The sequence below is a fragment of the Lissotriton vulgaris genome, chromosome 5, assembly GCF_964263255.1.
Source record: "Lissotriton vulgaris chromosome 5, aLisVul1.2, whole genome shotgun sequence".
Classification (NCBI taxonomy): domain Eukaryota; kingdom Metazoa; phylum Chordata; class Amphibia; order Caudata; family Salamandridae; genus Lissotriton; species Lissotriton vulgaris.
In genome coordinates this window covers 739300364-739311855 of record NC_141693.1, presented here as the reverse complement: position 1 = coordinate 739311855, position 11492 = coordinate 739300364, and the positions used below count along the sequence as shown (strand labels likewise).

The following is an 11492-nucleotide window of genomic DNA, read 5'->3' as shown; positions in this document are numbered from 1 at the left end:
GCACATTGTCACATACACTTTTCAGAGATAATACACAAATCTCTAAAATATCAAAAACACACTTTACCTTCACAGAAGGCAGGGCTTTTAACTCATGAATTTCCAATTGGAAATACAGATATATCCTCACTGATATTTAAAAGGCAATTCATGTGCCTTTTGGAGAATGTATAACATACATCACTTTATCTTAGAGCGAATGCAGCTAGTTTCTGAAAGTACAGAAACACACTTTGCCTACACAGAGGGTAGTATACATTTATGTTCATTTTCAATAGAAAATACTGCATATCAAAATTGATGCAAAGGCCAATCAGTGATAATAATGTAATTTGTAACTTGGAACACAGAAGGTAAACACAGACTGAGCGTGCACAAGGCCCTAATTGGAATCCTTCAGATTACAAGCACATCTATTATTACCACAGACACATTCATCTGCAGAATCACAGATGCATAATATCCATCCTTTCAGGATATTAACATATTTGTACGTCATTCAACTTAAAATGAAGTAAAATGTGTAAACCCCAGAGCACTTCTAGAATTCAGGCATGAGAATAATAACATATTCTAAAATATGCACCACGTTCTCAACAGTAGGTCCTATTGTAGGCCAGAACTCTACATGACATCTGCATTTCTTGCAAAGAAACAGCTAAGAAGAATTACAAATTAAAGGCACTTCCTGTTAATGGCTTCAGTCCATTTTCTTCAACAATGTTATGCATGGTACATGATCACACTGCAGCCTTTGTTCAAGACGTTTGTGTTCGTACAATATACACTGTTTAAAGTGCATAGTATTCATCCTAAACGGATACAATATTCACTCTGTCCATCCTAAAATTATATAATCATTAGGGTAGATTTACCGTTCAAGCACTTTCCATACTACATTGATATAAAATGTACACACCGCCCATCCTATGCGGATGTAGTAGCCACAGTGTCCACAATGTGTGGATATAATGTTCTCACACTGGTCTTTTACGAGGAAACAGCATTCCCACACTTCATCCTATGAGGATTTACTGTTCACACACTGGCCAGCCTATAAGGATACAGCATTCAAATACTCCCCTCCTGCGAGCATTTAATATTCACTTTGTCCATCCTGTGAGGATTTGACTTCACTCACTGTCAATCCTTTGAGGATATGATGATAGCTCTCTTCACTCCGCTCCTTGGAGCGCAGTAAACTCCTCTGCACAGCAGGGCGCGCTCCAGGCAAACGAATGAATATTCCCCCTCAGAGAGGACCAAGGCCTCTAAAGAAGTCCGAAGAAAAGTCCAGGCCGCGGCCCCCGCATTACCAGGGTCTCCACGGGGCTCTGGGGCTGTCATGGGCGGGCCCTTTAGTGCTGCTGGGACAGGACGGAGGCCGAGAAGGACACATCGCCTCTGCTGCAGCCGCAGGTCTATGGAGGGCCCGCAGCAGCTTCATCCGGGTCTCTGCGGGGGCTCAGTGGAGGGAGAGGAAGTGCAGAGAGTCCTGGAGGCACCTGGAGTAACCTTCACTGGAGGCCGCGGCTGCAGGGAGAGAGGAGGGGTTAATGTTTGGACAGTCTCACAGCAGGAAGTGAACAGAGACATATCTTCTATTATATCTCAATCTCTAGATTGATTTTGTTTTCCTCTGGTTGCTACATTAGGGGGGACCCAGGGAGAGCCAGGCGCGAGCTGGTCTTTCCCTGGTTACGTTCGCGCGAGGGAGCTGGAACAGGTGGGGGTGATTAGGGGGAGGTAATAAAGGGAAGTCAGGCTGGCGGTTGGGTACTGCGTAGCGGGAGGCAGGGGAAGGGAGGTTCTTTTTGCCGGCTGGTGTTCTTGTTTACCTTAGTGGGCCATGGAGGAGGCGGCCGAGGTGCGGGGGGCGGTGCAGCTGCTGTGCGCTGCAGGACGAGAGGACCTTCTGCGGCCTGGTGTGACGACGGGGGCGTGGGTGGGGCTGGCCTGCCCCCCCCTCGTAACGCTGCTGGGGGCGTGTCGCGGGCGGTGACTGCCTGCTTGTCACCCGACCCGGACGACGACGAGGATGGAGAGGCTGCCACTCCGGCGGTCTTGCCGCTGCCGGCCCAGGTTCCCACAGACTCGGGGCCCCCGCCGGTTGACCCGGGCGCCCACCAGCAGGTATGTCTTTTACCATTGTAGAGTGCTGGATTGCGTGGGGCGCCCGGGGGGAGGCGGGGGCGCTCTTTGGGCCGGCAGGCCCTGTGTTCGACCGGGCCTCCTCCTGTCAGTACCAGGAAGCCTTCTTTGGTTTCTGGGGCAAAGCGTGGGCGGAGCCTTGATTCGAAGTGCTCCGCCCGGGCCCATATTGCTGCTACTGTTCCCGGGGGCCCCTCCCCTGCTGTGTATGGTTTGCTAGACGGGGCTTCGCCCTATTTATGGGTAAATGGGCAGTGCTACCTGCTGTCTCCTGACACCCCTGTGTTGGGTCAAGCCCCCCCCCACTTCCCCAGTGATTTGGCTCAGGGCTGCCCAGAGCTTGGGCCCCCCCGCGGCGATGCCCGTTTTTTCCCTCTCTGGCCCCCCCCCGGCCACTGACTCTGTTAATTTTGGTGAGGTGTCCCCCCCTCCGCCCCCCCTGGCCTCCAGGTCCATGGCTCCTGGTTTTGTCCCTCCTCCCCCTGTTTCCCAGCAGTCCCTGGCCTCTGGTGGGTTGGATATGGATCTCGGGGGGGGGGGGGGCGCCCTCTGTCCCCAGCCAGGTGCTGTTCCCGGCCCCTCGGGTCCAGCCGGGTGCTTCTCAGGGTGGTTTGGCGACCGGGTCGGGTGGTGTCTCTGGGTTGGCGCCGGTTGCTGGGTCTTCAAGGGATGTTTCCCTTGCCTCTGTGGGGGGGGGGGTCTTTCTGCTGATTCTTCAGTCTGGCTTGAGCGGCCGCAGTTTTTTCAAGTTGTTCCTCCGGCTGGGCGGCTGTTGCCTGGTTCTTCGGGCTTGGGAACTGTCCCTACGGCTGTTTCCAGTGGTGGGATCACGGGAGAGTTATCTGGAGCGGATCTCTCTTCTGCAGTTTTGCGCGCGCGTAGCTTTCATGACGTTGTCTGGCAGTTTTATGATGGGGGAATTGGTGATGGGGCGCTGCCAAGTGGCAGTGCAAAAGTTTCATTTTCTGGGGAAGCTTTCTATTTGGATGTACAAGATGATGACTTGGAAGAAGGGGAGTTGAGGGATAAGGAGGTTGGGCTTTTGGCAGCACGGGCCCAGAGGGGTGGGCTGGGGCAACCCCCTGTTTCTCGTATTTTGCAGGAGTCATGTGCGGACCACGCAGCGGTACGTGAGACAGCGAGGAGTAGGCCAGCTAAAATGGATCAGGTTGATGTTCAGCAGAAGTCGGCACAGTTGCAAAGAGGTAAAGATGGTTGGTGGGCCGTGTGGAAACTAAGGGAGAGTCTCCCTGTTAAGAGTACCAGATCAATCGGTACGGGTGATGGGGTTATTGGTGAGCGAGTCGCTCTGGCACCGAGGCTTGAGCGGCCTGTGAGTTTGAATGTTTCTGATGTGCAACCTACAGGGGATGTTTCTACAGTTGGGGATGGGGTGGCTGCTGAAAAACCTGTCACGCAGCGGTACGTGAGGCAGCGAGGACTAGACCTTCTAAAGGGGATCGTGTTGATTTTCAGAAGCAGTCGGCACAGTTGCCAAGTGGTAAGGATGGATGGTGGGCTGTGTGGAAACCAAGGGAGAGTCTCCCTGTTAAGAGTACAAGATCAATTGGTACGGGGGATGGGATTGTTGGTGAGCGAGTCGCTCTGACACCGAGGCTTGAGCGGCCAGTGGTTTTGAATGTTTCTAATATGCAAACTACAGGGGAAGTTTTCTACAGTTGGGGATGGTGTGGTTGTTCCAAAACCGGTTACGGAGGATAGTATCCTGCCAAAAAGATTGCCATGAGTGTGCGCAGTGTGGGGGGCGGCATGCTCTCACACAGTGTTTTCCCGGACAGCGTGTTGGAGACCAGGGGAGGGGTTTCAGGGGGTAGGGGACAACCTCCGCACTTTGTACATGAGGGCTCCTACTCCTATTAAGCAGGACATTCTGGATTTGTGGTTGGTGGACTATCCTGACTTTGAGGCTGCTACGACTTTGTCCTGGGGTTTCAGGGTTGGGTTCCGGATTGGATATCAGGGTCCCCGGGTGGGTCGGTGGTCTGACAATCTGAGGTCTGCGAAGGAGTGCCCTCAGGTTGTGCAGAAGAAGTTGGCTGCTGAGCTTGCAGCGGGTCGGATTGCTGGTCCTTTTCTGAGTTGTCCTCTCCCTGATTGGATCATCTCTCCGCTGGGGGTGGTCCCAAAAAAGGCGGTGGGGGAGTTTCGCCTCATCCATCATCTGTCTTGGCCTGAGGGTGCATCCGTCAACGATTTCATTGATCCAGCTGACTCAACCGTGCCATATGCTTCAGTGGATGACGCCTTACGGCTCGTTCGCAGGGCAGGTGTTGGGGCTTTGCTGGCAAAGAGTGACATTCAGTCGGCTTTACGGCTCCTTCCCATCCATCCGTGGGATTTTGGTCTCTTGGGCATGCATTTTGGGGGATGTTTTTATGTCGATAAAGTATTACCCATGGGCTGCTCGGTGTCATGTTCCCTCTTTGAGACCCTCAGTACATTTCTGCAGTGGCGCTTCACTTTTGTCAGCGGCCACGTCCTGGTCTGCCATTACCTTGATGACTTTCTTTTCATTGGTGGGGGTCAGTCCGGGCAGTGTCAGGCGGCTTTGGCAATCTTTCAGGCTATGACCAGGGATTTGGGCGTTCCTCTGTACATCACTGACTTTCTTAGGGATTGAAATTGATACCACGACTATGATGGCGCGCTGCCTGCTGCTACCGTGTGGGAGATGACTGATTTCATACGCTTGGTGTTGGGAGACCGCAAAGTGGAGCTGCGGAAAGTCCAGTAGCTTTTGGGGTACCTCAATTTTGCTTGTCGGGTTGTTCGGGCGGGTAGGACGTTTTGTCGACGTCTGGGCCTCTCGATGTCCGGCGCCAGCCTTCCTCATCATCGTGTGCGCATTACAACTGCTGTCCGTGCTGATTTGAATATCTGGTTGCGTTTCCTGCAAGATTTCAATGGCGTGTCCTTGTTTTTTGCGGATGAGGACATGGTGTGGCAGGTGCAGCTTTTCACGGATGCATCAGGAGCTCACGGCTTCGGCATTTTTTGGGAAGGTAGTTGGTGCGCGGCTGGCTGGCCAGTGCGCTGGAAAGAACTGGGTCGCAGCATTGCGTTTTTGGAACTCTTCCCGTTGTTGGTTGCTCTGTGTATCTGGGGGGAGGAATTTCAGAATCGCTCCGTATTGTTTCACGTGGACAATATGGCAGTAGTTGACCTTGTTAATCAACAAAAGGCCCGCGATTTGCGGGTACTAAAGCTCCTGCGCGCCTTCATGTTGCGGTGTTTACAACTGAATATTGTCTTTACAGCTCGGCATGTTCCTGGAGCCACTAATTATATCGCTGATTCGTTATCTCGCTTTCAGTGGTCCGAATTCCGCAAATTGGCTCCCGGGGCGGACCTGGAACCAACGGCGATCCCACAGTACGTATGGGACTTGGGGGATTGAGGGTCCACCATTTGGTCGAACATTCAGTAGCTGCCTCTACACGGCGGAGTTATTTGAAGGCCTGGCATGAGTTTTTTGCAGTTTGGTGAGGAGATGGCAGGTCCGGTCAGGGCTGGGTTATCTGATGAACAATTCTTATTGCAGTTTGTTTTACATTTAGCGGACAAAGGCCTCTCTCACACGACCATTTCGGGCAAGTTGGCCGGGGTGTCTTTTTATGGTCAGCTTTGGTGGGGGAGGGATCCGGTTGGGGGGGTGTTGGTTCGTAAAGTTCTGAAAGGGTTGGGTAGGCTTCGGGCTGGTGGTCAGAAGCTACGGCAGCCGGTGACCTTTGATTTGCTTCAGTTGCTTTTATCGCACTTGGAGGTGTGCTGCTATGATGCTTTGGAGTGCCACAAATTTCGTTTGTGCTTTGTGTGGTTATTCTTTGGGGCATTTCGGGCCTCTGAACTGCTGGGTTTGAGGGGTAGAGTGGGAATGACCAACAGCGAGGTGGTGGTGGAACATGACAGGGTACGCCTGTGGCTGAGGATGTCCAAAACTGATCAGATGGGGAGGGGTAGGTGGGTGTTTCTGGGTAGGAGCGGAGTGTCTGCATGCTGCCCTGTGGGGGAATGGGAGGTTTTTTGTGTCTTCTCCTCATTTTATCCCGGGGGCAATTTTTTGTCATGCTGGTGGCAGTCCCATCCTTGTTTCTCAGTTGTTAGCTGTCCTCCGCAAGGTTTTGTTGGGCCTGGGGAGGGATCCTTCTCAGTTCGGCACCCATTCCTTCAGGATTGGCGCGGCGACCGAGGCCGCCAGGTTGGGGTGGGATTGGTCTCAAATTCGTCATATTGGGCGTTGGCGTTCTAGAGGTTGTGAGAAGTATGTGAGAAAGTAGTCCGCCTTTGCTTTGCCTAACATTTCTTTTTCTCCTAGGTCCTTGGCCCTCAGTCGCTGGATACAAAAGGAGGGTGTGGATCCTGGGGCACTCTTTTGTTAAACGGGCTGCTGTAGCCACTGCGCGTCAGCTTTGTGGGAGATCTCTTGGTTTAAGCAGTCTGACACATGAAGTCTCCTGGCATGGCACAGGGGGCATGCGCTGGGGCGTTTTTTTTTTCCCGCCTTGGCTTCTATTGTTTCAAAGGGTTGGGGGAGGCCCTTCGGATCTACTGGTGCTGCATCCTGGGGAAAACGACTTAGTTTCTCTATCAGGTTTGACTTTGCTAAAGTTAATGAAACAAGATCTCGAAGTCATCAAGACCACATGGGTGAGCACCATGGTGATATGGACTGAGTTTGTGCCTCGATTGCAATAGACTGAGGCAAGGAGCTATTCCGCCATGGAGAAGGCAAGACGCAAAGTGAATAGAACAATGCGACTTTTTTGTAACCATTTATGTATATACAGTTTGGCTCATCATCATTTGAAAGTTTCAGAGAAGCATTTATTCGGTGAGGACGGGGTCCATCTGTCTACATTAGGCATTTCTTTTTACCTTCTGGAACTCAGAGATTTAATTGCCACAGTTCTTCAGGTGCAGTTGTGGTGTGCTCCTTCCCTTCCTTCTTTGGGTGGGGCAGGAAAACGCTAAAGGTTTTCCTGGGTGGCGGTTTTTGCTAGTGGGGTGGGCAGCCTGGAGCGGGTTGGCCATCCTGAAGGGTAGCTCGTTGGGTAATCCTGGGGGTATTTGTCAAGAGTTAGTTTCGGGTTCTGTTAGGTAGGGAGTTTAGGCATAATGTGTAGGTTGGAATTTTATGATATTAATAAATAATGAATGTGTTCAAGAAATGTATTATGCACCTGTCTTAAAATAAAGTGGCCTTTCTTGCTCCTTGAAGAAATGTGGACAGTGATTTCTTGCGCGAGGGGGGACCCAGGGAGAGCCAGGCGCGAGCTGGTCTTTCCCTGGGTATGTTCGCGCGAGGGAGCTTGAACAGGTGGGGGTGATTAGGGGGAGGTAATAAAGGGAAGTCAGGCTGGCGGTTGGGTACTGCGTAGCGGGAGGCAGGGGAAGGGAGGTTCTTTTTGCCCCACCCACCCTCCCTTTATTCCTTTAGTTAGGTTTTACTTGGCGGTGCTCTAGGCGCTGCTCTGGTCTTCGGGCCTTGCCACTTTTAGGACAGGTGTCTTTGTTCTTTTAGGAGGCGGTTTTTGCTAGTGGGGTGGGCAGCCTGGAGCGGGTTGGCCATCCTGAAGGGTAGCTCGTTGGGTAATCCTGGGGGTATTAGTCAAGAGTTAGTTTCGGGTTCTGTTAGGTAGGGAGTTTAGGCATAATGTGTAGATTGGAATTTTATGATATAAATAAATAATGAATGTGTTCAAGAAATGTATTATGCACCTGTCTTAAAATAAAGTGGCCTTTCTTGCTCCTTGAAGAAATGTGGACAATGATTTCTTGCGCGAGATTTACAGGTAGTGCTGATACGCCAATATTTTTAAAAAAAACGAGTTTACTTTAAGTAAAATGGTACTGAAAATGGAGCTAGATTAAATAAATAAACCTGTACCAAACACCATCCCATTGCGGCTATCACAAGTTATGTCTCTGCACCGTAATGGACTAACCCCAACCTCCCCCCCTCTTCACAAACATACACACGAATTACTGCAGCCACAGTGCACCCACTGCGGTCTTATCCCTTCAACAACTTGAGAAAAACACCACCCACTCTTGCCCTGCACCACTTTCACCACATGCAGCTGTCTGTACCCAAACTTCACACTTCACCACATAAAAAGCCAAACTGATGTCACGAGCTCTCACCTGGTGCCGGTGTCTGCACGCGCTGGGCCAGGTACGTCACGGCCATTTCCAGGATATCCGCTTTCTCTGCTTTGGGCGGAAGTTCATGTCCCTCAAACTCTCTCTGCAGTAACATCCTCAGCTGCTCAATGCTGCTGTTGATGCGATCTCTCCTCAGCTTCTCCACCACTGGCTTCCTCAGCTGCAGAGGCAAAATGTGGATTTGTTATTTTATCGGGACAAACTTGGGAATGAGTTTAACGCTTGTTAAAAGGCAATAGCAGCGCTTAAACGTATAACTTTATGATGATACAGCAGTTCAACAAAACAGTGCTAATGTAGAGCTAGGGTAAGGATAAAAAATTATTAACCATATACTGTGATGATGCACTGTGTAGTGTGCTGCTCAGCCAGGATGTGTGTGTTGGAATGTTGGGAGTTAGAATGTTGGAATGGTTTGAGTCAGTTGGTCTATGGGCTGAGTGGCATGAAGGCTGCTCCTGGTGGGGCTCGTTATTTATATACCTTCGTACCTGTAACTTCAACCGTCAATAAATATACAACCAACTACAAATGGACATTGATCTTTCATTTCTTTACATTTGGCGACGATTGAAAAGAACCACGCAACCTTCAAGAATCTTAAAGATAAGGAACTTCACGATAAAGGAAATCTATTTAAAAGCAATTCAAGCGTACTGGCACGCAGAGCCCCACTAGTGACCTTCCACCGGTCGGCCTCTACACCAGATGTGCCAGTCTCTGCTTGATTTTCCTTCTACTTGTCCTGCCACCTTGTGAGTGCCCTGCTGTTGTTTATATACCTTCTTACCTGTAACTTCAACCTTCAATAAATATACAACCAACTACGAATGGACATTGGTCTTTCATTTCTTTACACACTGTTAGAAGTATAATTAGCTCTTTTAACCCCGGTATTACGTCTGTACAAAAAAATATGAATAAGTAGAGTTTAAAAAATAATTTCCAGACTCTTACCTTTCTAATGTATCTCTGCTCATGTTCTTCATATTTCCTCTCGGTGCTGAAAGGCGCCATCTCGCCCGGTGTGGGGTGAAGAGCGGGGTCTCTGCAGTGAACCCACAGTGATCGGTATCTGGAGAGCTCGCTCCCTCCTGCCCTATTTATTCTCCTCCGCCTGCAGGGTAGTGTGTGGGTCTGGGGCTGGAGAGAGGTTCCCACACTCAGCAGCCAATCAGAGAGCAGTAGGGACAATAGAAGTGTGACACATTACATGGTGGAGGGGTGAGGACATCTGGGGCCGGATACAAAGGATCAGAGTGTGGGAAAGAGCTGCCCATTAAAGTTGTATGAACCCCGGCATCTGCCCGGAGCGAAACAGTGCCAATAGCATTAAATACGGGCGGGTGTGGCTGCAGAGTTGAAAACATGAATGAGCGGGCCAAAGTCTCAACACGTTAATTTCTATCATTTTTTTTTAATTTAGTGGAAGTAGATTTCTATTCATTTCTGTCGATGTGCACTATAAAGAGCACGTAAAGAGAATACTTTTGTTTTGTAAAATATTTATCAACAGTCAATTAGTAGAAGTCACAGTAAATGGTGCTTTCAATATATGAATTTCACCCCCAGCCTGGCGGGAAAGTTGAATCTGCGGGTATTTAAGGTGATCAACAATGCTTCAGTCAGTGACGCGTGTCCATCGTCTCGGCACCAGCACCTGCGTGGAACTGTCCAGTGCTGAAAGCGCCCACACTGTCTGCAGCACTAGATTCAGGCAAGTAGGTAAAGCACTGCATTGATGTGGTGATTCTTTCATTGAAGTCATATAATAGCTCCCTGGCCAGTCCATGGCACATACCACTTCCAATATTTGTAAAATACTTTATTAAATAATGTGTTGCTTTGCAGCCTGGGTTCCCCTCTCCAGTGCCTTGGTTCTTTTGATCCAAAGCCTCACAAGTGATCGAATGTATAAACACCTTGTTGTGTAAAGTGTCCATTTCTAACCTGAGATTACTAGGCCCTTCTCACCTGGCGTCACTTTGGCAATGTATCTGAAGACTTAATCACCAAACTGCGCTTTTTTCTTTTTCATTCTTCATATACGGAGACCCCTGTGTGTTTACGTGGTTGTTTATAGCCCAGTGTGACATAATATAGCACCAGAAGCGCAACTGGAGCCACATTTCGGGGGCGAGGGAGGGGGGATGGTGGGGTCTAATTCTTTCACCGATAGTCAGAGTGGAGATGCATAGGCTCTGAAATTGGGTGAAAAAAACACCACCTCGTTAGCAAGTAAATGGTCTTTCAAAGACCTGTGGAGTACTCGGGTGCGGCTGTGTGTGTGTGTGCCCGGGAAACTGTCTCAGCCTGGGCTGACCCACACGAGGTAGGGCGCTGAAGCCCTATCAGCCCAATGGGCGTAGCGCGCCTTTATCACCATTGCCACCCCCTCAGGTAGTAATAACCTGGCCCAGTTCTCGGGTCCGGACAGAACCGGCGCACTGAGGCCTCACCGCTGCCACTGGCCGCTCCCCAGATGGCGGCTGCAGATTAACCCAGGGGAGGGTCAGATTCCCTGGAGCCGGAGGCCTCTGTGTGACACGCTTCTATTGTACCCTCTGAAGGGGATGAATGAGCGACAGTGTGGGAACCTCGGAGTGTCTCCGCCCCCCTCAGAATCACAGTCCTTCCAGCAGACCACGGGTCTAGGATACATATGAGGGGGCGGGAGGCGGGAGCGCGGGGGCATGAAAGAGGGTCAACCTCTGCCTGGCGTCACTCCGGCTTATTGCTACAGGTGACTGCTGCGGGAGGGAGGATTGTTAGGAAGCACACTCAAGGGGCGGGTGGGAGCAGTGCGAAGACTCCCCACAATGTAGTGGGCGCTATATAAATGTTGAGAATCAATCATTCAATCTGTGTATTTCAATAACCCCAGTGTACGTGGCAGGGTGGTTGACGCTTTGACCGAAAGGGAGATATTTCATGTGTGGAACTGTAAGTAGTGCAAGGGGGGCGCAGGGGGAGTGCTGTGATAAATTTAGAGGGATGGCTCCAGTATATCTCGTCTTATAAGTAGGTGTCACAAAGGGCACATCTACCTCACCGCTCGTCCACACCCTTTGTTAGTACACCAGAACATTTGACGAACACCGCTGTTTTATGTTTGTTGTTTATAGTTTTATATGCCCTTGTTTTGGTTGTCTGAC

General features: G+C 50.5%; 1 pseudogene; it reads right to left on the bottom strand.

Annotated features, from left to right (window-relative positions):
- Window positions 1–1312: 1312 nt before the first annotated feature.
- Window positions 1313–9354, bottom strand: LOC147711473 (transcription factor HES-5-like; annotated as a pseudogene).
- Between the last annotated feature and the right edge of the window lie 2138 nt (window positions 9355–11492).